At 34.5% G+C, this 26,070-nt stretch overlaps 2 protein-coding genes across 6 annotated transcripts in view; both read right to left on the reverse strand.

Moving 5' to 3' along the window:
• The window catches only part of Nca (neurocalcin homolog), a 170,639-nt gene that overhangs the window by 42,437 nt on the left and 102,132 nt on the right, over positions 1–26,070 (reverse strand). The window lies entirely within an intron of this gene.
• Positions 1–26,070, reverse strand: part of LOC114252534 (neuronal calcium sensor 2) — a 163,277-nt gene that overhangs the window by 35,391 nt on the left and 101,816 nt on the right. The window contains exon 1 of one of the 2 annotated variants that reach the window (XM_028187035.2): positions 22,267–23,016. The exons of the other annotated variant lie outside the window; for it this stretch is intronic. The gene's annotated coding sequence lies outside the window, so the exon portion shown is untranslated. Of the gene's footprint in view, positions 1–22,266; positions 23,017–26,070 lie in introns of those variants that run through there. 2 annotated transcript variants of the gene reach the window in all.

Genomic DNA, 26,070 nt, shown 5'->3' on the forward strand with positions numbered 1-26,070 from the left:
ACGCTGTCTTCAGATACTTTCGTATCGGTTCTTATCGTGCAGATCAATATTCCACATACTATTTTATGTAGCTCTTTACTCAGATATTTTTATAGACGTTTATGATCGTAGGGATTCAAAATCCTGTAAAATAAATACCATAAAACACCCTAAACTTATGATCAGTTTATATCTAATGTTTGTCATTTACAAAAAAAACACACAAATAAAATATCGCCTAAATACCCAGAATCCGGGTTTACGGCTAATACATTTCCCTATAATGTTTATCTTTAAATAGAACAAAACGAGGTCCGTCGGAAACGACCGGAAAAACCAAGTAATTGTGTCTAATTGAGCAGTACCAGAAGCAATTCGTTTCGGGTTCCAATTGAACAGAGCCGTGATGGGAAACGAAAAATACTAATGACGAGAATGATAATTTGTAATTTTTTGGTCGACACGAATTTCCAATAAAACGGCGTAAAAGTAGAGAAAAATTAATTACAATCTTTGTTGCATTGACAAAATGTCGTTATAATAACATCCGCAGTTAGTATGTAAACGAATAATAATAATTCTTATTACCTTTTCGATCACTGCTCAGCTCCAAAATACAAAATTATTTGATTTACTTCAAATTTTATATAAAACGTCTGTGGTCGACTAAAGAAGTCTTCAGTGTAGTAGAGTCTGTTCCTCGTGACTTGTATATATTCACGAACGACTTCTACCATCCAATTAGTTCGTATATAGTTGATAATTCAATCAACTATATCAAGTAGTACCAAACAGGTGTCGTACTAATGCAATTGAGATTTCAATCTTGCCTTTGAATATGGGCAGCTGCGATCGCGTTTTATTATTGAAAGGGTTCGGTAACTACTTTACACTAAGACGCGGCAGTTCGTTATATTATCTAAGTTAATAATAAATAAAAAATCCGCAGTAATCACTACATAGTATAAAACAAAGTCGCTTTCTCTGTCCCTATGTATGTTTAAATTTTTAAAACTACGCAACGGATTTTGATGCGTTTATTTTTAATAGACAGAGTGATTGAAGAGGAAGGTTTATATGTATAATAGCATCCATTAAATAGTGAAGAAATCAATAATAAATTACAGTTTCCGAAGCGAAGCGAGGGCGGGTCGCTAGTAAGAACTAAACAAAAAATATAAGCGCGAAACAAAGACGTTGTCGGACAAAAATCAGTTCACATAAATGTTTTATGTACCCAAGAGCTTTTTTATTTGTAGGTAGGTCATGGTAATGACTTCGATATCGTGATAGAGTTTGACGCAAATGTTGATTCGAGAACTTCTTTAAATAATATCATCATATTATCTTAAACGTAACTTGAAAGCGGTTTTGATGATACTTAATTTGAAAATTTGCCTATTGAACAGTTCGTTGTGCAATATCTATAATATAAATAATTCAAATTTTGATATTTTTTATAAAATATTAAATTGCACATCCTTCTTTTTTTTAAACCTTTTCAATGCGTCCGATAAATGTTTATATTTTAAACAAGAACATTTCGACATTAGGGGAACGTGGCCGATGTATATTCATGATTTCAACTGTACAAATTGATCATTTTAAAAATATATAAGGTTCTTCTTTATTATATATCATATTTTTTGCGAGTCAATCTTATGTAAACCCTACCGTTATATTTATTAAAACGTAAGAAAATACGAATCCATTGTGGACAACAAAAAAACACGGGGCTGTAAGTACCTACTCATTCAAGAAAACCTTGAGCCTCGAGATGTATTCACACGGAAATAGCTTTTTAACCAAATCTAGTGAGACATTACAATATTTAAAAAAAATGCACATGTCTTATGTATACAGTTGCTGTGCAGTGTACTATTTTGTGAACTAAATTATTATTGTTAGTAATAGTATAACTTTGGGAGTTTTACAAGCTTTGGTAGTTTTACAGAAATTACGCCTTATCGTATTATTAATTACCTTGGAAAAACAAAATAAACCTTCAGATTAAGGAAATTTTGCACGAGACCTTGTGAACATAATTTGAATTTATTTTGAGATACTAACTAGCTGGGCCGGCAGTCGTTGTTTTGCCATATAAATTATTTCTAGGAAAGATAAATAGCCTAGACACCGACTGCAGCGCCATCTGCCGGGCTGATTTGTAAATCTAAACAATTCTCGAACCCATCTGAAGGTACACAGAAAATTTCATTAAAATCGGTCCAGCCATCTAGTAGTTAGAGTTCAGTGACAAACACACGCACAGAAGAAATATATATAAAGACTAGCGACCCGCCCTCGCTTCGCTTCGGAAACATTAAAACACACATGAAATTCAAAAAAGTAGCCTATGTTCATCAGGGACAATGTCGGCTTCTAATGGAAAAAGAATTTTTCAAATCGGTCCAGTAGTTTCGGAGCCTATTTGAAACAAACAAACAAACAAATCTTTCCTCTTTATAATATTAGTATAGATACAACAATTTTGTTTCGTAGTTATAACAAGCTTTGCAAACAAATCCATAGATTTCAGATATAAAGGCGATTAACGATCACTTTAGTTCTCCAATTCCAAGACGACCTTCTATTCCACTCCAATTAACCAAATACCCACGGCATCGCAGAATACCAAGTATTGTACTCGCGAAATTAATCGTCTCAGACCAGCCGTTGTTATTGTTAACCTTGAATTTTTTACAGAATCACCCTATTTGTGCTCTCATTTTTATTCCGCCGTGTAATCTTGAAGCACTTTCTCCGCGTAACCTTCACCTGTTTTAAAATCTTGTATAGGTACATTTTTATACAAAAGAAATTGTGTTTCATGTACACGGAACGCGTTTTCTAGGTCAACTATTTACGTATTAAGCTAGCGCCTTAGTTAGTAGAAACGTTTTTACAAATAAATGGATTTAGTAATGGATATATCGGTCAGCATACTCGATCATTAGCACAACAAAAAGACAACGAACGTCCCCCTGTGAACAGTGCTATAATAGACTTGAACTTGAGATCATACAATGGCTGTCAAACATAGTGGCAGCTCGGAAATGTGGAGGCTTTTACGCAGCCGTATGTATAATAGCGAAGGCTCATGTGAAAACCAATATAAGCGTATAGAATAGGAAATGTTCCGGAACTATACGAACGCCAAAGCCGCCTAATTGAGCTTAGAAGCACGCTAGCAATGTAACAGTCAGAGCTTTCGACGACGAAGATAAATAAGTCAATGGCCGCGACGAAACGACCTTTCAAAGCGTGTGTGAAAACATTAGTCGACTTTTGTGAAAAACGTTTACAAAGCCACTGAAAAATAAAATACTTTTTCTAACTATTGAATTGAGGACTGTTTTAATAGCGAATATTCATTTAATTTAATATGCCGTGTGTTTCTCGGGGAAATATAAAATCTAATTTGTGGGAATGTTGATTTGAATCACAAACGTAGCTCTCACGGTGAGATACCATGCATAATGCATGACTCGATATATGGGACCACAGGTTTCCTAGCCGCGTATTGGTGCTTCGTATTCGGGCTCACACGTGGACCGCAACACACAACCTTAGGGGATTAGACCCACGCCCGGACAATTAAATTGAGAAAGCATTAAATCTCCAAATGCTCTAATATAATATATATTCTAATATCTAGCTATAAAAGCTAATTTATAGGTATAAAAAAATGACAAAAACAATCAATTCAAGATACTAAAAGAACATACACATGATCGATGATTGTATTAATAATACTAACATGAAATAGATACAAACTATACGATGGTTCAAAATGTTTCAAACTATCTTAAATTAGATTCAGTCGTAGTTCATGCAAGCCCGGAAAGTTCTCGATGTAACGTCATAAACAAAACTAATCAGTCCCTCGGCCTGAGGTCGGGTAAGCGTCACTAGTTTAGTGCAGTGTACATGCAGCGCCAACATACGCCCAAACTCGTTATTGAAATTACAGGAGGCAAGCAGCGAAATTTCATGTCAGTTCCACGAAGCAATTTGTGAACTGGAAGTTTGTGAGGCTCTGCATACATGTACCTAAGTGATGGTTCATTAAACTCCCCTTGAACATTTATACATGTTGAAGTGAAGCACTTCGCTTTGGGTTTGTTTTTTACATTTCGAATAATGCTTAAAACAAAGCTAATTATTATTAGATATACACTGTTAACGCGCACTTAAGTTGCTTTACATTTGATTCGCTTAAATAATAATTAAATAATACGTGTTACATGGTATTTTTAGACCTGACCATAAAGTGAATTTAAATATCCATCTAACCACGGCACAAAGTACATTACAGAAAAGACTGTTGATTGGAAAACTCACTTTGATTGAAAGCAACGTAAAAGTTGAAACATTTCTCTTCTTAGTTGGCATTCCGTCCAGCTAAAAAAAGTGACCAAACTCTATAAACTTAACTACCCCGTCTTTCACTCTAATAGCATCTCTTCTTTATAGTCAACTAGCGACCCGCCCTCGCTTCGCTCCGGAAACTGTAATTTATTATTGATATCTCCACTATTTAATGGATGTTATTATACATATAAACCTTCCTCTTCAATCACTCTATCTATTAAAAAAAACCGCATCAAAATCCGTTGCGTAGTTTTAAAGATTTAAGCATACATAGGGATATTCACTGGTGGTAGGACCTCCGCACGGGTAGGTACCACCACCCCGCCTGTTTCCGCCGTGAAGCAGTAATGCGTTTCGGTTCGAAGGGTGGGGTAGCCGTTGTAACTATACTGAGACCTTAGAATTTATATCTCGAGTGGGTGGCGCATTTACGTTGTAGATGTCTATGGGCTCTAGTAACCACTTAACACCAGGTGGTCTGTGAGCTCGTCCATCCATCTAAGCAATAAATAAAAAAAATATATAGACAGAGAAAGCGACTTTGTTTTATACTATGTAGTGATAAGTCACATTGAAAGCAAAGTGTAAGAAGGGATATATCGAATACGTTCGGTCGGATTTATTTAGCAACTGCAGGATAAATAACTGTGGAATCGGAACTGGGAGATAGTTGAAGGCAAACAAAAGAACTGCATTCAATGCGCTCCAGCTAGCACTTCGATGCTTTGCCTGGAAACCTCTTTCACAACTGGCGCATACATCCGCCGTAAGCGCATTGTGAATATAAAAATTTCAAGAACTACTCGTAAGGTTTGACATCGAGATGGACATTAAATGCGTGGCCCAGTGCGTACTTTAAGTGCGGACGTGTGTGCGAGAATTATTATGCTGGTTATATTTATGCGTATATTAATAAATTGTGTGTAGTGTATGTATTGTTAGTGATTGTTTGCTAATTTCGTATAAAAATATATTGTTGTTACGTAATCGGAAACTACCGTTTTCAATATCCGAATTACTCCTTTCAGTACATTAGTTTTGGCCAGTCGTCGAAATATTAAACCTACTTTTACGGTTTAATCTTGGAATAATTAATTGTTTTTGTGTTACTAATTCTAACATTTCCAATACTTTGCAGTTTTCGTGGTCACGAATGTTTATCGTGTTATTTGTCATATGAATATTTTGCTACGGTAGACCGTAGTAAAAATATATGATATTCGAAACAAAACTTTTTTTTTATTGCCCTGGCAGGCAGACGAGCATACGGCCCACCTGATGGTGAGTGGTTACCGTCGCCCATGGACTTCAGCAAGGCCAGGGGCAGAGCCAAGCCGCTGCCTACTGCTTAATACTCGCCACAAGCCTCTTTTAAAGAAGGACATGTCATAGCGCTCATGAAACACCGTGAGATTATACCGCAAAGCCAGTTTTAATTACGTAATTATATTGTTTTTAGGTATTCATCCTTTTTTCTTTACTTTGTGGTATTTTAATAAACTGTAATTCTGGTGTACACTATTGGAATGAACAAGATCAACTCGTCCGGTGACAATATTACATATAAACAACACCCATAATAACACTCGAAGTTGCCTCAAAAGAATGGTATAGTTGTACTTATCGACCTCAAATATGCTATCTAGTCTTAATCTTAGTTTCCATAGCTACGTCAAAAATAAGTCAATATTCTTGTGAGAGCGGGTGCGATACTCCAATAGTTCACTCCAAGAATATAATTTGGGAATTCGCCGAAACGTCAATTGATCATGATCGTATTTCTATTGACCGTGTAGACAGAACTTTCTTAGTTTTACCTTAATGTACAATATCACATACGAAAATACACATTAAGCAACACGTTTCAAGTCTGACTATGTGTTATAATCAAGAACATTGTTCATATTGTGAATCATACATATAAATAGATTATTTAATGAAGATTTTAAATCTTTGTAAACTTTCATCGCGTAATATTTAATAGCGCAGAGAGTACATACTTATCACAGTAAAACACATTATCAAGAATCAAACAATTTAATTTATTCAACGACACAAATACCGGATTGTATTCAATTGGAGAAACGTATTATTCAGATAGGAAATTTACAATGTAAATCTATGTTTGTTCCATCGGTATCGCTATCAAAACGGACTGATATCGAATTCATAAAGTTTTCGGTTTATTAGGTAGTATTCGGTCGGTAAATATTAACATTATATATAACAAAAAGAAAATAACACAAATATTGTCGTCGAACATGTTTGTTTAGGTTTCCTTTTAAGATTTATAAATGACTGGCGACCCGCCCTCGCTTCGCTTCGGAAACATTAAGTTTTATTATTGATAGCTGAGTCCCGCGATGTTACCCGCGGTTATTGTCGTACCGCGGGTGGAGCCGAGTGGCGAAGCTAGTCTAAAAAAAGTAGCCTAAGTTACTCCTTATATCGTCAGCTACCTATCAGTGAAAGTCCCGTCAAAATCGGTCCTGCTGTTCCAGAGATTAGCCGGAACAAACAGACAGAAAGACAGATAGACAGACAAAAATTGTAAAAAATGTTATTTTGGTGTATGTACCATATTCATTATTCATATGCATGTAGTAAAAAGCGGTTATTTCAATATTACAAACAGACACTCCAATTTTATTTATATGTATAGATTAAACAGGTCTTTGCCTCTTTACGCACTGTAGCGGCAGTGGTTCCTCTTCAGGGGCGCGATCGATACCAGATTATGAATCGTGCGTTCCATGAAAATGTTATCAACGTTCATCGGTATTTTTACCTAAACGAATGACGGAGACAAAATGTCATTTTTTTATGAAGATGAAACAATGAATTTTTATATCTAAATGTCAGAATTAAGTTCGTCTGGTCTGAAGAGAAAAGAAATAAAGTTGACTGGAAAAAGAAGCTACCTCGTATGAGGTTCAGCCCCCGGGAAAAAAAGGAAAATACACAAAAGCATCACTAAGAAAATTGCTGAGAATAAGCTAACAAGCAAGCTTTAAATATCAGTACCAGTTTGCTTCATTTGAATCCATACAGAACGGGATCGTTTAGGTTTTCGATAACCCTGATCTCAGAGTCCGTTTAGAACTTATGGAATTTCGGGAGGGAATTCGGTTCCCTATGTGTTTAGTGCCGTAGATTCCATGGCACAGCTCTAAATAATTATTTAAGATGGTCTGATCGTCCAGAAAAGATTATTGTATAAATAAAACAGCACCGCTCATCACAAGCGCGTCCTTATTTTATTTATTTATTGCTTAGATGGGTAGACGAGCTCACAGCCCACCTGGTGTTAAGTTATTACTGGAGCCCATAGACATCCATAACGTAAATGCACCACCCAGCTTGAGATATAAGTTCTAAGGTTTCAAGTATAGTTACAACGGCTGCCCCACCCTTCAAACCGAAACGCATTACTGCTTCACGGCCGAAATAGGCAGGGTGGTGGTACCTACCCGCGCGGACTCACAAGAGGTCCTACCATCAGTAATTACGCAAATTATAATTTTGCGGGATTCATTTTTATTACACGATGCTATTCCTTCACGGTGGAAGTCAATCGTGAATATTTGTTGAATACGTATTTCATTACAAAACTGTCTGAATCCAAAGCATTCATCCACTAAAACTAAGGCTGTACTAGCACTACTAGCATTACTGACGTCAGTGACAGTGATTGCTCGAGCTGGAATGTATCGTGTACTCCTTTGCCATCAAAAAACATATTTTTCTATCCTTAAACTATAAAATAAGTTATGAATACAGAGAAATATAGACCCGTTGCTTCTAATTAGTTTTAAGGTAGTGAGAAACTACATTTTATTTTAATCTTGAAAACAGTTTTGATTAATCATTAGTTTTTTTTTTATTTATTGCTTAGAGGTGTTAAGTGGTTACTGGAGCCCATAGGCAGGGCGGTGGTACCTACCCGTGCGGACTCCCAAGAGGTCCTACCACCAGTGTTTACGCAAATTATAATTTTGCGGGTTTGATTTTTATTACACGATGTTATTCCTTCACCGTGGAAGTCAATCGTGAACATTTGTTGAGTACGTATTTCAATAGAAGAATTGGTACCCGCCTGCGGGATTCGAACACCGGTGCATCGCTGCATACGAATGCACCGGACGTCTTATCCTTTAGGCCACGACGACTTATTATATATTACGACAGTTACCGTGTATTCGTATTAATCATTAGTATGAAGTTTTTAATTAAAACATGCTACGACATAAAATTAAAAGATATTGATTTTAGAATAAAAAAATAAATCCAGTCGTCTGTAAGTTTGTCTAAAAAAAATATTTCGATCACTTATCATTCACTAATTTAATAGTCAGAGACTCAAAAAGCAAGCCTAAAAACAGTAGGTTGTATAAATTAAGTATTTTACCAATGGCTTGTTCGAATTGGAATATTTTTTGAATTTATCTTAAGCAATTGAAACATCTACATATTTGCGTGCAACATTTACGGGAAAGTTATGTTCCTGATAAAAACCTAAGCCTAAGGGATACCTTAGTAATGTACGATGAAAAAATACCACATTTTATGTGTGAGACCTGACATCTAGAATGAATACTTATCGTTCACGGAACACATACATATAGAAATAAAAAATGTATTATGTACATATAAATGAAAGATCTAGGCCCGACATTCATTTGTAAACGACAAATCCGCTTACAAACACAAAGCCGAAATGTTCCGCACTAACATTTTAATTCTACTCGTATATAGCGTAAAATGGAATATATATTTTTTAACGTTATGCATGTTAAAATATAATATATTGCATCAGTTGTGTTCGATGTTTTACTCATTAAGATTCTTGATTTTGAAATAATAAGCCCGTTATGCGACTTAATGAAATTTTACGGATGTCACAAATTTCGGGGGGTCTCTCTCCGCTTTAAGATCGTGCATAAGTGCCATAAGAAGATAGCGTCGTCACTTTCAATTCCACGGAAAGATCCCAGGCCATCTCCAAGATTCGGGACTAATTTCATTGACATTCTTGCCTTTATATTATTGTGCTTTGTAACATTTCACTACGACATAATGAAACTCACATGACATCACAAACATGTGCCTATCACAAATTGTAAAGAAATTTGTAATGATTTTCGTCGTTTCTCGTCACATGTATGATTTTTTCTTAAAATAAGATACAGGTCAACCTACTCTCAAGTTAGACGTATCGTATATCTGATAAAACGATCGTATTCAGTATAAAGATAAATTTGCTTTAAACTTTAATGAACCACGGCTGCAGCTCAATAAAAAAATCATGTGTCTTTTTGAAGATTCGTGTCAAAGTAAAACGTCCTCTTAATAACCCAATGAAGCAACCGAGCGGAATTTGAATTTCAACATATAAATCTTCAGATCAAGAAAACTTTTTTCAAATAATTTCAATCGCGGAACATATAATACTTAATGTCTCAAAACTGGTATCCACATGGTTTATTCGGTTTATTCATTTACGAAGCAGATATTTCCTTTGTATCAAATTCATGAGCTATTTAGAATTTAGTTGTGATAAATAGGTTAAAGTTCTTATGTAAAGGCTTTTGGGTGACATTACTGGGATCTGTAGTATCTCAACTACGTCACGTGCGCCATTAATGTCTGGAATACGTCGAGAGAACCCTCATAATATATAATATTATAATATTTTTGAACACTCTACCGAGCGTTTGAACCAGCTGGGTTCGTCATTTTAAAACGTCGAGATATTATTAGATAGCATATTAACATATTAAAGGTACGTCGAACATGTTATTTCACATGGATCATGACCATCCGGTAATTTCTTATTTACGTATAAAAATAAAACGTTAAATTTATGTTCACATCTTATTTTATAACGTTATTTTGTATACGAGAATTTGTTACACTTTTTATTTTAACGATTAGTCTAAATGTTTCTCTGAAAATACCTTTCATTATAATACTTCATAAAAATAATCTATCGACATTTTCTACTAGATCATCATCCATGTCAAATTAAAAATAGTCCTTATCGCTGGTGGCTAAAAATGAATTCCGAACCAGGTAAAGGTTAAAAATTTATCTCTGTGAACATAGTTCGTCTAGCAGTCCACGGCCAAAGGGGTCGCGAAGTCTTTGGAGCGAGTATTTGGTGATTTCACGCAGTTTCGTGTCAAGGTTGAGCGGCTGACAAGGTAATGAAAAATGCCGCTTATATTCAGTACCTGAAGCCGTCTTTTAAAATAACGCGATAAATCTGTAGACACTAGCTACATTATAGGTGAAATTGCGAGGCACTTTTACTGAACGTTTCATTTTTCGTATCCACCTCAAGATGTAACCCTCATATCCTTGAAGGACTCATAAAACAAGATTTCGTTTACTCTCAGAATGTGTTTTCTCAATCCTTTCATTAGTGAATATTACTGTGCGCACTGAAAGCTTTTACTAGCGATGAAGAGCTTTCTACGTTCTTTTTTTTTTAAACAATCCAATGGAGCATATTTTGTTCTTTTAATTTTTTAGAGGATGTTGAAATTATAGTTTTTACTATAAGTATAATACACAGCTTATAAATACTATTATAGTTTAAAGAACAACAATTTTACACTTAAATATGGAACATTCATTGGACGTACTTCTCCTATGAATATTCATCGTATTTTTTAACTTTGATCTTTACGGAATATTCTTGTAATATTAAACTAGCAGGTACTAAGGCGTCGCGCCGTGATATGTTCGAGCCCTTGAAAGTTTCGATAAGATAGGTTGTGGTAAATTTGTCTTTGGAGAAAATACGTGTTTTAATCGATAGCTGACCATAACGATAAAAAGAATTAAGGAATTAAGAACTTAATTTGTCTTTAATGCGATTGTTTAATTAATATTTATGATAATAGAAAAAAAAATTGTTCCATGTTGCATTGCTAATGTTTACTCTTTTTAATACGAAGTTTAAATCCATTTTTTTATTGGTAATTTTCACTCCTCAAGCTATAAATAATTTAACATAAAAAAAACGTTATTATAATTCAAAAGGTCAAACGTAGGGAAAGTAAACTAAAGTTTTAATACAAAAGGGTAATTTGTTTACGGTTGGGTACAAAAACTGTAATAGAAGTTCGCGGTGAACTTTCGCGTAGTTTAGCATTATTTAATGAGATCTCGTTGATGCCACATACCGCTTTTGATGAATAAAATAGAAGGTCCGTTTATTCGAAACAAAGAGACGTCGGAGCCGACCCATATCCGTTTTATAATCTGATATAGAGCTTGGAGTAACGGGTCACTCAAGATCTGACACTACAGCGACATTAAAATCCGAATTGAATATCTTTCGCCGTACCGTTTTCGGTGCTACTCATAAGCGATCCCCCGATTATAAAAATCAATATGCCATGATGACAAACCACAAATCCGTCGATCGGATAACAGAAATACGTTGTTCTTTATATCAAAAGCGAACGTTTAACAAACACGGAAATTTCGTTTGGCTAAAATGTAAGTTTTATTTGAAAAAAAAAAAAAAAAGTTAAGTTGCGAAACATCAATTAAACGTATATTTGCATTTAAGCCAAGAAAGTTTTCCGAGGCTCCAAGGCGGCGTAATTTTATTAATTTACCAGTGAAAAAAGGCTATAAACGCTCCGACCCCATTTCCTTTAAGAAAAACGTCCACCGTCATCGAACCCTCAATTTTAAACCTTATTTAAAAGTACCCGAAATTATTTAATAGCTATGCAGAACAGTTTTGTGAATAATTTATATATCCATTTAAAGCGAACGAAAATGTAGGAAACAAGGTTAATACGGTTTGAAAATACAAAACAGAGTATTCAAAGCTGTAGAAAAATGTATTCACGTAGTTTACAAGATGGAAGCGTCTGGAGAAAGTCCACTCGGCGAAAATCAATGCCAAGGGCGCTTCGTTTGCGCTCCAACGAAAGGAAAAGTGAGGTCGGAAAATATAAAACTGGTTTCAATTTTTTTAGCATTTTCGTCTAATTTACAGTTCTAGGTGAGATTCATGTATACCCCGAAATTGAATGAATAAAGCGCGAAGTTAAACTGAGGTGATGTGGAAGATAAGTCACGTTGAACTTAATTGAGAATTCCCAGTAAGGTTGAAAAGGATTTGTTACGAAGGATGATGAAATTTTCTTCGGTGTACGGCCATTTCATTATCTTACTACATTCGTCTAATAAAGAATGAAAGTATCATTCGTTTTCAAACTGACTCGTCATAGACTTAATAATTTGAATAAAATTATATTGGTTATTGTATTAAAAATAACGTGTTTGTGATTTTTTATTCAGACCGAGATGCCAACGTGGAAACGATGTGAAGAAGACAGTGGTCAGTCACGAAATTGCGATCTGTCACATGACAGACACGCTTAATGCGGGTAGGTACTAGGCCAAGGGCACGATAAACCTGCATGCTTTAGAAGGGATTATTGTTTTCGCTGTACCTTCATTTTAAATTTAGATTATAACTCCTTCGACCGTAATTTGTCTGTTTGAAATTCGTGTTGCCAAAGGTGCTTTATTAACATATGAGTTCGAAGTTTCAATAGTAGCAGAATTGCGGCTGTTCTACGGATTACTGCTATAATGAACAAGGCCTTGGTACCCACTGGTGATCGAAACGACCGTCACCAGTCATAACGTCAACTATTAGGTTGGGGGGGGGGCGTCCTCGGGGTGGCGCCGCGTGTCTGGTTGTAGTGTTGACCGCGGGAACCCCCCTACTCTGAACGGGTTCTGACCCCGGACGGAGATCGGACGTCGGGTGTAAGAGTGCAGGGGAGTCGTTTAGTGGGTGGGCCCTAAAATCCTTGGGCCCGCGATCTGCTCTCAACACCTGCAGATCGTTGAGTCTCACATACCTCACATACCCCGCGCGCCCCCTAGGCGCGGGGACCTCGTAGGAGGTTCGGCCCCCGGCCCGAAAACGCAAGCTGTTGAGATGTTACTACAGCAAAGTTATTAAAATTGTATAAATAAGATACGAGTTTGACTTAACGCAGCGATTTGTCATAAGCAAATATATATTGCTTGGATTTTATACATTAAAGTTATTGACAACATATAAAGATTCCGCAATTATTATCGCTGCTTGATAATTTGATTTCAAGAACTTATGAAAACACAACTTTGAATCTTTTTTACAGTGTTGTTCGCGGCGTACGATGGGCGAGAACGGACTCTCCTGTAATTACTGACGCTTACTGTAGTGGTCACAGAAACGGTGCTAATTTGGTACTTTATAAATTCTATCAAATTATTGAGTGAATTAAAAAACCCACCATCTTGAAAATCTTATAAGATGGAGACGATAAGTAGATAAGACGCAATATAGAGTTCCGGTGTAGATGATAAATGCTACATATATTGCTTTCTTTGTAGTACTTTAATTATGAGTTCATATAATTATCACATGTAAATACATGTTTACGATTTAAACTAAACTTCCATATTTCTTTATTAACAAAATTCGAAAAATTTTAAAATACTGTTTAAGTTAGTTATAATTAAGTTTAGCTGTATCAATAATTAAACTCTTTAGTTTGCAACATAGATTTATACGAGTATCGTAAATGAGCGTACCGAAATACCTAGTTAGGCATCTTCTTCTCGACGATTGACCAATTTGTGTAAAAGTTTCCGTTTTATCTTGTAAAAGTAATTAATGTGTCGACTGATCAGAAACCAGTCCGTTAAGAGGAAAACTTTTGTAATCAAGGAATTGCAGCTAAAGTAGCCAGAGAATTGGTGAAATGATCGGTTGTTCAAGATTTTTATGGAATCGAATCGGGTCACGATGTTTTGTTACGTTATAGTAGAAAAGTTTCGTTTTCATCCAATTACAGAGCGATATATGAAAGAAAAAATGTATTAGAAGAAAAAGTATTAGAAAATTGAACTCTTTTTTTATGTCAGTTCGCTCCAATATAAGCGCACATAAATACAAAGGGCGTGTTGGACTTGCCGTTTCGTGTTTTCTCAAGGGAAATAAAGCTAAACGCGACTGAATTTTAAAGAACAAAACAGTTTTTTTAAAGTTTAAATTTAATTTTAAAACAGATTATACAACGGATTATAAAATGGAAATATCGATCAGATGTTTACGTTAATGCTATAGCTATAGATGCAAGCTATATATACCTTATATCTTATTGCATTTAAACCGAGAATATGGATAATATGTTTTTATTTTATCTCCAAAAACTAGATTTCTTTATTAACTTTATTTAATACAAGTAAAATGCTTAAATATGGTATCAGCGTATCCTATTTGAGATTCTCTATCCATAAAAGTTGAAAGCCGAGTTTGAAAACTACAACGCACGAAGAGCTTCCTGCTAAAATATGAAGCCTATTAAACCCGTCCTAAAGACGTTACTATTTGTCAGACTTGGAAAAGATGAGGGCGTATTCTTCAAAAAAAAAGTGAAATAATAACACGAACAGCGAGACAAAGAGTCTTTGTTCTGTGAGTCAGAATTTACGAAAATTATAAGATTTTTCTCTCACTAAACCGAAAACCGAGGATAAACTGAAATAAAAAGACAATACATTTTAGTAGGTACTACCATGAGTGTCTGGAAGCAACTCCCATAAAGGCGTCTCGCGTTAAGTTCATTTTTCATTCTACTTTAATGTACCTGTCTGTATACGGAGGAACCGAGCGGTTTAATACGGTTTTCTTTTATGCGGATACTATACAAAGACGTCGGGAGTAGGCAATGTAAATGAAATTAACTTTCAGAAAAATCACGTGTGAGACACAATGCGTTTATGTGAGTATATCGAGAGCACTCTTGGAAAGACATAAAGGGTAATGTTAACTTGTGATTTATAGTCAAGGCTTCGTATTCTGTGCAACAAATCAAAATATCGATTCAAATACACACATACATACATATAATGAACGGAGCAAACACCTTTTTGTATAAATGCAATTAATGATGTTTGTTTGACACAGAAGAAGGAGCACTATCTATCAGTTTAGTATTACTTATATGTATTTATTTTATGTATTTCATTATATATGTACGTGTATATGTATATGTTTACGTTATTTATGTGTGTATATATATACATATATGTGGTCTAATATATTATGTATTAGTGTTTTTTTTTTATTGTTGTTCTTGTTTAGATTGTAAATTGATTAGATTGTATTCTTCTACGCACTCATTTAAAGCTTTCCTTCGTTAAGAACGGTTAGCTGGTAGAAAACTCAATTGTTGAGTTAAGCTCGCCATTTTTTTATATCTTACGCAATTACTGTAATATTAACTGTGTGTACAATAAAGAATAAAGAAGAAATATTTAGCGCATGTACCTAAGTAATATATTATGTATACATATACATACATTGTTTGTTTGTGTCATCAACTGTGGCAAATTAGCTGGTTTTACAGTATATAGTCAAACATAAATGTTATTTGTCTGCTTTTAGATAAGTTTTTTTGATAAACATGTTTCAGTAGGAACGTATAGAAAATTAATTTATTTGTATCGTCTAATGCTTCAATTGATGAAAGCGTTTTTGTATTATCTTTTAAAATTAGATTATAAAGTGCATAAGCCCTCTGAATGATTGAACTAAAGCGTTGAACTATGCAGTAAGGTCCTTGATTTCATTTCTATTGCGACAATGACTTAGACGTAAGAGAAGGGCCGCTTCCACATAAGCTTACAACTTTTGTGACATATCATTTTAGTTAGCTATCAAAACTAATATTTAAAAGCGGCTTGAACAAACTGTCACACTGCTTCCATTGTGCGGTTACAAGACAGACTATACACCCTTCTCCGTTTTGACACTTGTATGCACAATAGTAGCACAATTGTTAAACATGTTTTCGTTTTTACGTATTGGTTTAGACTTTTTTTAAGATTAACTATTGATCAGCCGGTTTACGATAATTCGACATGTTGTAGGTTTATTTAGTAATTCCTAGATTCAAGGATTTTTTTTTTCATTTCTAAATGTACGGTTTTTTTCCTACCTATTCGCTGGTAGCCTAAGGGGCTAAGGGTCGAACTCTTCGTAGGAATCAACGAATTTTACGAGGGCGGTGACTGGTACTTGTGGGGCCTAAAAGTATCAAGAGAGATCCGACAAGACATGTTTCGAACGACGGCGGCTTTGCGTTGCCCTGTCGCCTGAGTTGGATATGTAATTAGCGGCGGTCACGATAAGAGGGTTATCATGTCGCACCACTTTGTCGAAGTAGCGTTCTGACGCTGCCTTAAGATACGTATCAATTCTAAATTTAAATCGTCGCAAAGGTCGACATTCCTCACGTACCACGGTACTCCAACGTTCTGCAGTAACAGGATTGGATGACCTGGAGAGAGTTTATAAGCATGCGGGCCGCGTAAGCGAGCATAATATGTACGCATGGTGATAGTTGAGTAATCGAATACGCCCCTGTCATAGCGAAACTGAAGGGTTCAAACAAAAATTCTCACATCAAATAAAAAGCGTTATCTAACATTTTTCAAATCATCATAACTTTCTAGATATACTTTGAATAAATGCAAGAGCGGCGGTTTCATTTCATTTTCATCAAAAGCTATTACTGGGCGTTAATTTAAAGTAGCTCTCGGTGATCAGTAATGAGGAGTGTATTTCATTACTTTTTTATAATTATTAGGAACTAATGAATAGGCATTTATGATTCTTCTTACTAGAATTTAACAATAAATGAAATTAGTTTTCCCAACTGCCGACCTTAACCGATACAGAAGATAAATCATTCAGAGAAACAAAAATATATTATACAATGTAGGGTAACTACTACGCTACATAAAAAGATTGAAATGTTTAAACGAAAACCGTATGTTTTTTAAAACATACACAAAAAATGATATAACAACAGCGTTGAACTATAACACGCGGTACGTATAAATCTTCCCTCTGTTTGCAGTTTAAAATGTTAAAATAAATATATTTATGAGGTTTACGTTCCAATAAGTTTTTCCGAATCGTACAAGCGGCAGACATACTGAGTGTCAGCCGGGAGCCCGGTTTGCAAATCGAAATTAAATTTTACGTCTTCATGTAACATCGACGCCTGGCTCTTTATTTAAAAACAATTGAGCGACAACCCATTGTCTTATTGTCGATCGTTTTGCTTTACATTACATAATAGTAACGTTTCAATATCTTGTTTTTATATTGAGCGTAGGCAGCGGCTTGGCACTGCCCCTGGCATTGCTGAAGTTCACGGGCGACGGTACCCTCTCACCATCAGGTGGGCCGGGCCGTATGCTCGTCAGCCTACAAAGGCAATCAAAAAAAATCATTTTACAAACCTTTACCTTCGTTTTAATTTGAAATTATTTGCACCATTCTAATAATTTATCGAAAATTATCAATTGTCATTTTCCTCCTCAGCCGAAAGAAAAGGAGTATAATACCAAGTCTGGCAGTTTTTTGATTTGGAGTTTCATCTTCCTGATAAGATGATCCCACATTTTAGATAAAACGAAATAATATTTAATTATATTTGAATTACGTATAAAAATAGAAATCAAAAATTTGTTTTTTGAAATAATCGTACATTTCAGTACTAAATAAATCTACTTCAAAAGTTTTCTTTTTAAATAGTTCTTACAGTAATTATAGTAGCTTACCGCTAATTACAGTAAGTGGCTTTGTTTTTTCTAATTCGTCGTAATACTATTAGAAAGTTCGTATCGAAGTGCCTAAGTATAAATAACATAGCGACGAAGGTTACGTTTTAATGGGAGGCGACAAAGCTAACAAGGGGAGAAAATTTAATATTTTTCACTCGTTTTACATAGAGAGCGCACAGACATTATACTGCCGCTCGCTGTCAACTTAATGATCCAAAAAAATTGTTTTATTAAGTTTGTATAACATTTGTAAATTTTTTGGAACGAAGTTCCGTATGGGACGATGCGGAGGAGTACCCTTATCCGGGAAAAAACGTCCGTAACGTAAGATTTTTATTATTTATGTATAGTCTTAGTATCATGGCTATACAGTGTCTTATGTATAGTCTACGCGATGACGGTCATTATTATTATTCATATAAATAGCTGTTTCTTTGTATATTATTATTTTTTATATCATTGTGAATAAAATAAAGTTGATAATATTGTAAAATTTTCTTTATACCTCGAATTGAACTTGTCATTAATATTTTTATAATAAAGAACTTCGTTCCTATCCGGTGTCCCACGACACCACACATCTTTTTTTTTCTACCTGTGCTGATAGCCTTGAGAGGCTATTTCAGCTTCGCCCTAACATGTAGGTGAGCTCACGGGTCTCAAACTGGAGTGTTGCTAACACTGGCCCTAGCAAGAGCAGCGCTTTGCAGAATCTACCACCGGATCGGAAACGCGACCCACTGAGAAGATCCGGCGAGAATCTCAGTGGGCTGGTTTTTTTATGACGGATTTAGTCAAAACAATGTACATATTTGTATTTAGATAGGAACTACTCACACTGTGGCTTTTTAAACAATCTAGTATAAGGGTATTGATCTTATTTGACTGATTTTCAAACGAACAGAATATTTAATCCAGTTTAAGTGACATAGCATTCAGTACAATTTAATAAAATTCGTAAGAACAAGAAAAGGTCTGCATAAAAATTTGTTATAACGCTCGACATTCAACGACCCTGAGGAAGTTCTTGTGTTATAACTAGTGAAAATATACATATATATAGGTACAATACAAAACAAACAAATTTAACAAAGACTCTGGTTCTGTTAAGCAACTTGGGCTCCGGGCTACAGTTGTCAAGTCTCCAACCATTAAAACAAACGATCGATAAGTTTATAGCATATAAACCCGGGGTTGTCCGGGTCATATTATTTACCACGATAAAAGTATCTTATGTGTTAATCCAAGTTAGTGACTATCTTTCTGCGAAATTTCATCCAAGTCCATTCAGCTATTTTTTCGTGATTCACTAGCAAACATACTAATTTTCACATTTATAGTATTAGTAACAATATATTTATACTAAAATATGTATAATTTCATCGATAAGGCAATAATCAGCATATAGTCAAGTCATACTAAGCGTTACCATTTAAAACATTTCAAAAAATTTATTTTAGAATTCTAACTTTGTACAATTCAACCTCTACTCTTTCTACTCTTTACTCTCTCTCTACTACTACTCTAATTCTACTAAATAATCATACTCGGTTTCGATAAGGCGTGCATTAATTTTGTTCAATATACAATAATTTACTAATCCTAATCGTATCTATGATTACTTTTCTTTCAACTGTAATAATAATTTCACTATAATCATGTTTTTTTAAAACATACATCCAGATTGAGATACCCCTCTTTTTTATAAGCTAAAAAATATAGGTCAACGTTAATAACGTGATTTATTAAGACACACTTAAACCGTTGACGGCTGAATCTTTTAGAAATTTCACTGAAAACTGAAATAATTGAAGAAGAATTTAAACGAGCACCTTTGAACAATGAAGAGGGTCTTTTTTTTCACTATCACTGGAAGGGATTTGTTATAAATCTGTTACTTTACGAATATTAATTAAGCTAGTTTCAAATAGGCGTGGGTAGATAAGATGTTCCGTGAACAATAACTTATCTCAAAAAGAACTTCTTCCACTAATTATTATTCTTGAATCAAATTCAAAGCAACTTACAATATCTAATTAGATAATTCCCAATGGACGATAAACATTAATAGCTAATTGATGTCATGTGTAATAGTCGCTTTGAATACTGTATGAATACTTTAAACAACTTATAATAAATATGTATTTGATCATGTAGAACACCTGGATAGCCGATGTATCAATGTCGCAAACACAACCTCTTCTTTTTCTCCATCTTATCGACACTAGGTGGGGTCGGCACAGCGAATTTTTCTCTTCCAATCTCTACTATCAGCATCTCAACACTCACTCCTCTCTCTCTCATATCGTCATAACTGATGGATGTCACGTGTAATAGTCGCTTTGAATACTGTATGAATACATACTTTAAACAACTTATAATAAATATTTGATCATGTAGAGCACCTGGATAGCCGATGTATCAATGCCGCAAACACAACCTCTTCTTTTTCTCCACCTTATCCCACTAGGTGGGGTCGGCACAGCGAATTTTTCTCTTCCAATCTCTTTTATCAGCCGTTATCTCAATACTCACTCCTCTCTCTCTCTCATATCGTCATTCACACACTCCATCCATGTCTTCTTTGGTCGACCTCTTGCCCCTCTACCTTGCACTACAATTTCTATACATCTCCGTCGCCGCAAACACAACCATAATATTATAATCAAATCACATCACCGTCTTGTTGGTTGAAAGAATTATTTAGTATCCATTGGTGTAAATGAGCATGGCCGCCGAATGTTAATCGGTAACCAGAATGCAGACACCATACAACGAAGGCCACACCGAGAAATGAGCAGAAACAGGTAAAGAATTTACTTTCGAAATTTCTTGCCCGTGTTTACGATTTGTATACGATTGAATGGAATAATTCTGTTCTGCATTTAGGTGGGATGGTTCATCGAGGATTGCGTGTTGTAAGCGAAATAAATATCTAACGAGCTATTTCTTGGCATTGTATGCAAATCGTTTTATGAATGCATTTTTCATTATCATTCTTTTCAAGTATTTGAATACAATGCAGGATTTTTTTATTTATTTCAATTACCCGTTGAACTTGGACTTGTCGAGAAAAACGTATTTTGTAAGCTAATAAAGCGCTGTTTATTTTATTTTTTTTTATTTTTATTATATTACATTCTTTTTGCTTTTATTGCGTTAAATCGATATTATTTTAAAATTTTCCGTCTCCTGGTTTTCGTCGTCTACTATTTTACAATTATATTTGTTAATAAAGATATTATTTATACATGTATCTTTAAGTATAAGATTACGCAATGCGCTCAACGCGCGTTCTCATTAGGTTTATTTAATTTGCAGGATAAATATTTACGTTTTTTGTGTAAATATCGAAGGAGATAAACGGAATTGCTATGTCACGTCAGAAGCACGGCCTTTGTACGTATTACAATAATTTTATTAAATTGTATCGTTTTTAAAAAATTACACCCAAAGGATGATTAAAATAAAACAGTGTATTTTTACGAATTAATAGCTATTTCTTTTTTTTAAATGTTGTGGAGTGTATTTCACGAATTATTCGGAAATATTTCGATTTGGCTTTTCTTATGTAGAAACAATATTTCGTTACTCTATTAAAATAGTATTTGCTGAAATATGATAAAATAATATCTTAGACCCTTGATAGTTATTAACGATGCATATTAGTCTACACTTCACTATCCATGTTTTTTTAATTTGTTTCTTTTCACTGTTTCAACATTTTAATAACAAAAAATTAATAAAATTATGAGTATTCTTTTATTTAATATTGTTTTATTTTGCCTTTACTTTTTCTTTGGCAAGTAATCCTCACTCAGACCGCGGATATCTAAATATTTTAATGATATCTACTTTTTTAAATTATTATTGGTAATATTTACCTGCGTAATAAATGAAATAACAAAAATGCTTTAGGCCTAATTTGTTTTTATCAAGTTCCGATCACTATAATTGCTTCGAACCAAACGAGCTACAAATACCTATACGCCAATGATTCCTTGTAGTTTACGATTTTACAGTCTAACTTTAGAATATAAACCAGATGGCCCGCTACAACACTTTAAAGAAATATAGAAGAACACATTTTATACACAAACACGTATGAAAAATTTTAGAATTACGAAGAAATAAATTAAAAAAGTTATAAAAAAAAAGAAGAAAATAATGCTAATCAAATACTAAACAAACAAAAAGTAATATTATAATAAAGTTTAGATAATTTGTATAAAGTAAATGATTACATACCTAAGTTTCGCTGCTCGAGATCGATCAAATGAATACGTTAGATGAGGCTCGTACGGCCCTCAGGTGCGCTCACGGGTGCGTGTGTCGTGTTATCAATTAGACTCGGCGGGCATGATCGCGCGAGGGAAACAAATGTAAGCGGCGCGTGAACCGTGCAACAAGGCCGGCGCCGACGGCGACCACTGGGCGAATATACAGAGACCGTACGCGGACGGGTACACGAAAATTTCAGATCGATATAAGCGCCACCGCGCGCTCCCTTCCCGGTGCCCAACTGGCTGCCACCAGACAAATTGACTAAACCCTCAATTGCTGCAGTGGCGCAGCGCTAGCTACTCGGACCGTAGTTTCGCCGGATGTCTACTCCGTCACGCCGTAGCAGGAGATATGAGCTACTTTGGCCCGCGAATCATTTTAAATATGACGTAGTGGGGAAGCATGAGAGTCGTGGCGAGCATGCGCGATGTGGGGTAGGCGCGGCGGCGCAAGCCAGAGCGGTGGCGTCGACGGGCCGAGTGAAACAAAGAGAAGCCACGTCATGCCGCCCCACCGGTGCTGGATGAGGGTCGTCAAGGAGCTGCTCGACGTCGTGCAGGGCCCCGGACGCGTGCCCGGCACGCAACACCATCGATCATGCACGCACAACGTCGACCTCTACCACACCACCAACAATTCAACTACCTGCCCACCTACTTTACATATCGATCCCAGAAACTCTATTTGCTCTACATATTATAAGAAAGTTTTCGCGTTAACCGAGAAGTTATTAATTTTTTTTTTCCTAATTAAATATAAGTTACGCCCATACGTAAATCATTTTCACTGAGAAATTAAATTTAACCTAAAATTTCCCTATTTACTAAAACTCTGATGTTACAAAATAAGAAGTTGGAACAATGAATTTACTTTCGGAACAAAGGGGAACATCATAAAAACATTGAAAGTTACTCAAACTATATAACAATAAGTTAAATGAACATTGTAGCGAAACATTATATTTAATTAGGCCGAGTTTCTTCTCAATATCGTCCAACAGCATGGACACCTGCTTTTGAAAAAATATCCGAATATTCAATGCTGAATCGTTTATACTGCGATTGATAAGTAAACAGGTTTTTAATTGGTTTTAGGCTCGATTGTTTGCTCTTGAAACGTCAATAGGCCAGTCTTATTAATCGCTTCATTCTGTATTTCTCGTTTGAATATGAATTTCAAAAACTTTGTATCCCTTTTTACGAAAATTGCGTGGACGGAGGAGTATGAAATTTTCCACATTTATACAGAATATAGAGAAGTGCACAATGCTAATATTTTTTTTAAATAATGCATACAAGATACATTAAATCAATAAAGAAAACATTACACACACTACATACCATGTATTTGACGCACACACGCATGCATACTATTTATTGTCAAACTTTTGTTCTTGACGTCTGTGGTCAAACTGAGAATAGATTAAATATTGTTTGTCTTTATTAATATTATTTTATAGTGTAGCCTTGGCGAAATTTGTGATTATAGAAGTATAAAATACAATCATAATAGTGTACAAAATTACAATTCCAATTAATTATTATAGTCGAATTTCGACTACTGCGGGACCTCTAGTTTTTATTTATTATACAAAATAAAAAATACATATATATTCGACGATAACGTAAGTCCGTGATGACGTCCCGGATTGACTTCACACAGCAGTTTACAACATCGTGAAACTTCAGACACGTACTTTAAGATTGTGAGGCAAATCAAAATCGTCAACACTTAATCCAAAGGAATGGTACGCAAAAACGTATGCATTTGTTATGTTACTCAACATTATAAAATTAAGATGAAGATATTATATTATGATTAAATACAAAAAGCCTATAGCTAATTAACAGACGAAAGAAAGTGGAGGATCTCGTATGGAGCTACGGTGTTTCAGATCTACCTACGTATATTCAAATAAAGCTTGCAAAATGTTTTTTTTTATGAAACTTCACTTTTCTTTACACTTATCATCAGTCGTTTACCTGATATTTAAATATCTGTATTTTTATTATACGTAATACATCATAGACCACTAAGTTTAAAGATAAAACCAAACTATTATTTCTTAACAAAATAATATAATATAAAAAACCGACAACTGCCTATTATTACTAACTACTACCACTTCGTTTACCCTCCACAATTACAAACTACAAAATTAAGTTTTGAAGTTACGAGATGACTAAAAGCTATTCATTCATTTGGAGCTTCCAAAACTTCGATTTTATACTGATAATTCGAAATTAAAAATAACTGAATGTAAAGAAGGAAAGTGAAAAATCTCTGTTAATGGAATATAAATATTACGCATTGCGTATTTACATTCATACAATGTACGTACATATCACAAAAGTTGATTAATTTAACGTATTTAACGTTTCAAAACTTTATTCAGCTTTAAAAATTTGTAAATATTCGTACATACATATGTTTGAAATTTGTAAATATTTATGTATTTACATACATACGTTTGCTCTTAATTAACTCATTTCACACATTAGAAAGAGAAACACTAGTTAAATTATATAATGCATAATATTTACTACATTACAATTTGACATTAATTTGAAAAAAAAAAAAATTTTGAGAAACTGAAATAAACCTTTATTCAGTTAGTATTGGATTTTTCAAACCGAGAGTCTCTCGAACCTGCACTCCGATTTCCGGCTCAAGATTATTGAGGAAATGTAAAATGAATATATTTTGCATTTTCTGTGCATTTCTGTTATTTATCCGATTGAGTTGGAAAAACCTTAAACAGTTGTTATTGCAAATTTATATAAGGTTTCCAAGAAAAACTATTAATGTGATGGTGTTCCGCGAGTTGATTCTAAATAGGTATATTTTATTTAATGTTTCAATTTAACATTTAGCTACATTAGTATTATTCTAGAAAAGGGTGATGGAGATTAACTAATTAACTGTAAAACTAAAAACGTTTACAGAATCCACGCCAATCCCTCAACGTTCTAAGAGATGGCTTACAAAAAGTAATTTTATTTACCAGTCACTCAAAATAAGACTTACAACTAGAAAGAGACTTTTAAAGTATTAGAGGTTAGAGTGAGTCTTATAGTTTTTAAGTCCACCGGCTAGACACTTTCTTAAATTCCACTCACTCTGATAACGTTCGGGTAATATTTCAAAGAGCAGTGGATAAGTGCTTTTGTACTCAAGACTACGCTACTGAAAGGTTTCAAGTCCGTCTAGGCTCATAAAAAAAAAAACTACCGTCTACATTGGCTACGTGTACTTTCACGGAAATATCCCCACTTTAGATTAATGAGACCAGATGTCATTTCAATTTATAATTTCTTGTATTGCATTTATTAACAACTAAGTGAACCGCTATACTGTAGCTTTTCGGATCTTAACTACAATTTCACGAATAAATTTTCTATTTGCGCGAAACACTGTTCATTATATAAAATGAAAATATTTGAAGTAACACATCCTTGTGGCCACATCTACTTGCCAGTGAAAGTCCTGTCGAAAAAACCATTTCGGAAATTAGTCGGTACAAACAAATATATATACTTTTTGTTAATTGTTAACATACACATCTGAAGCGACTTTTCTTAGTATAGCATGAAATGTGTTATCTTAAAATTTTTACTCGGCAATGAAAGTGTTTTATGCAAAAAAAAACCGACCATATGCTTCTGTTTTTGAAATACAATATATAAAAACGAGGAAATTGTAACTTCATATGGCGATATTCAATTGTGACGGATATACGAAGAATAAATTGAAAAACGAATATATAAA

The sequence above is a fragment of the Bombyx mandarina genome, chromosome 01 (assembly GCF_030267445.1).
Source record: "Bombyx mandarina strain Sakado chromosome 01, ASM3026744v2".
NCBI lineage: Eukaryota > Metazoa > Arthropoda > Insecta > Lepidoptera > Bombycidae > Bombyx > Bombyx mandarina.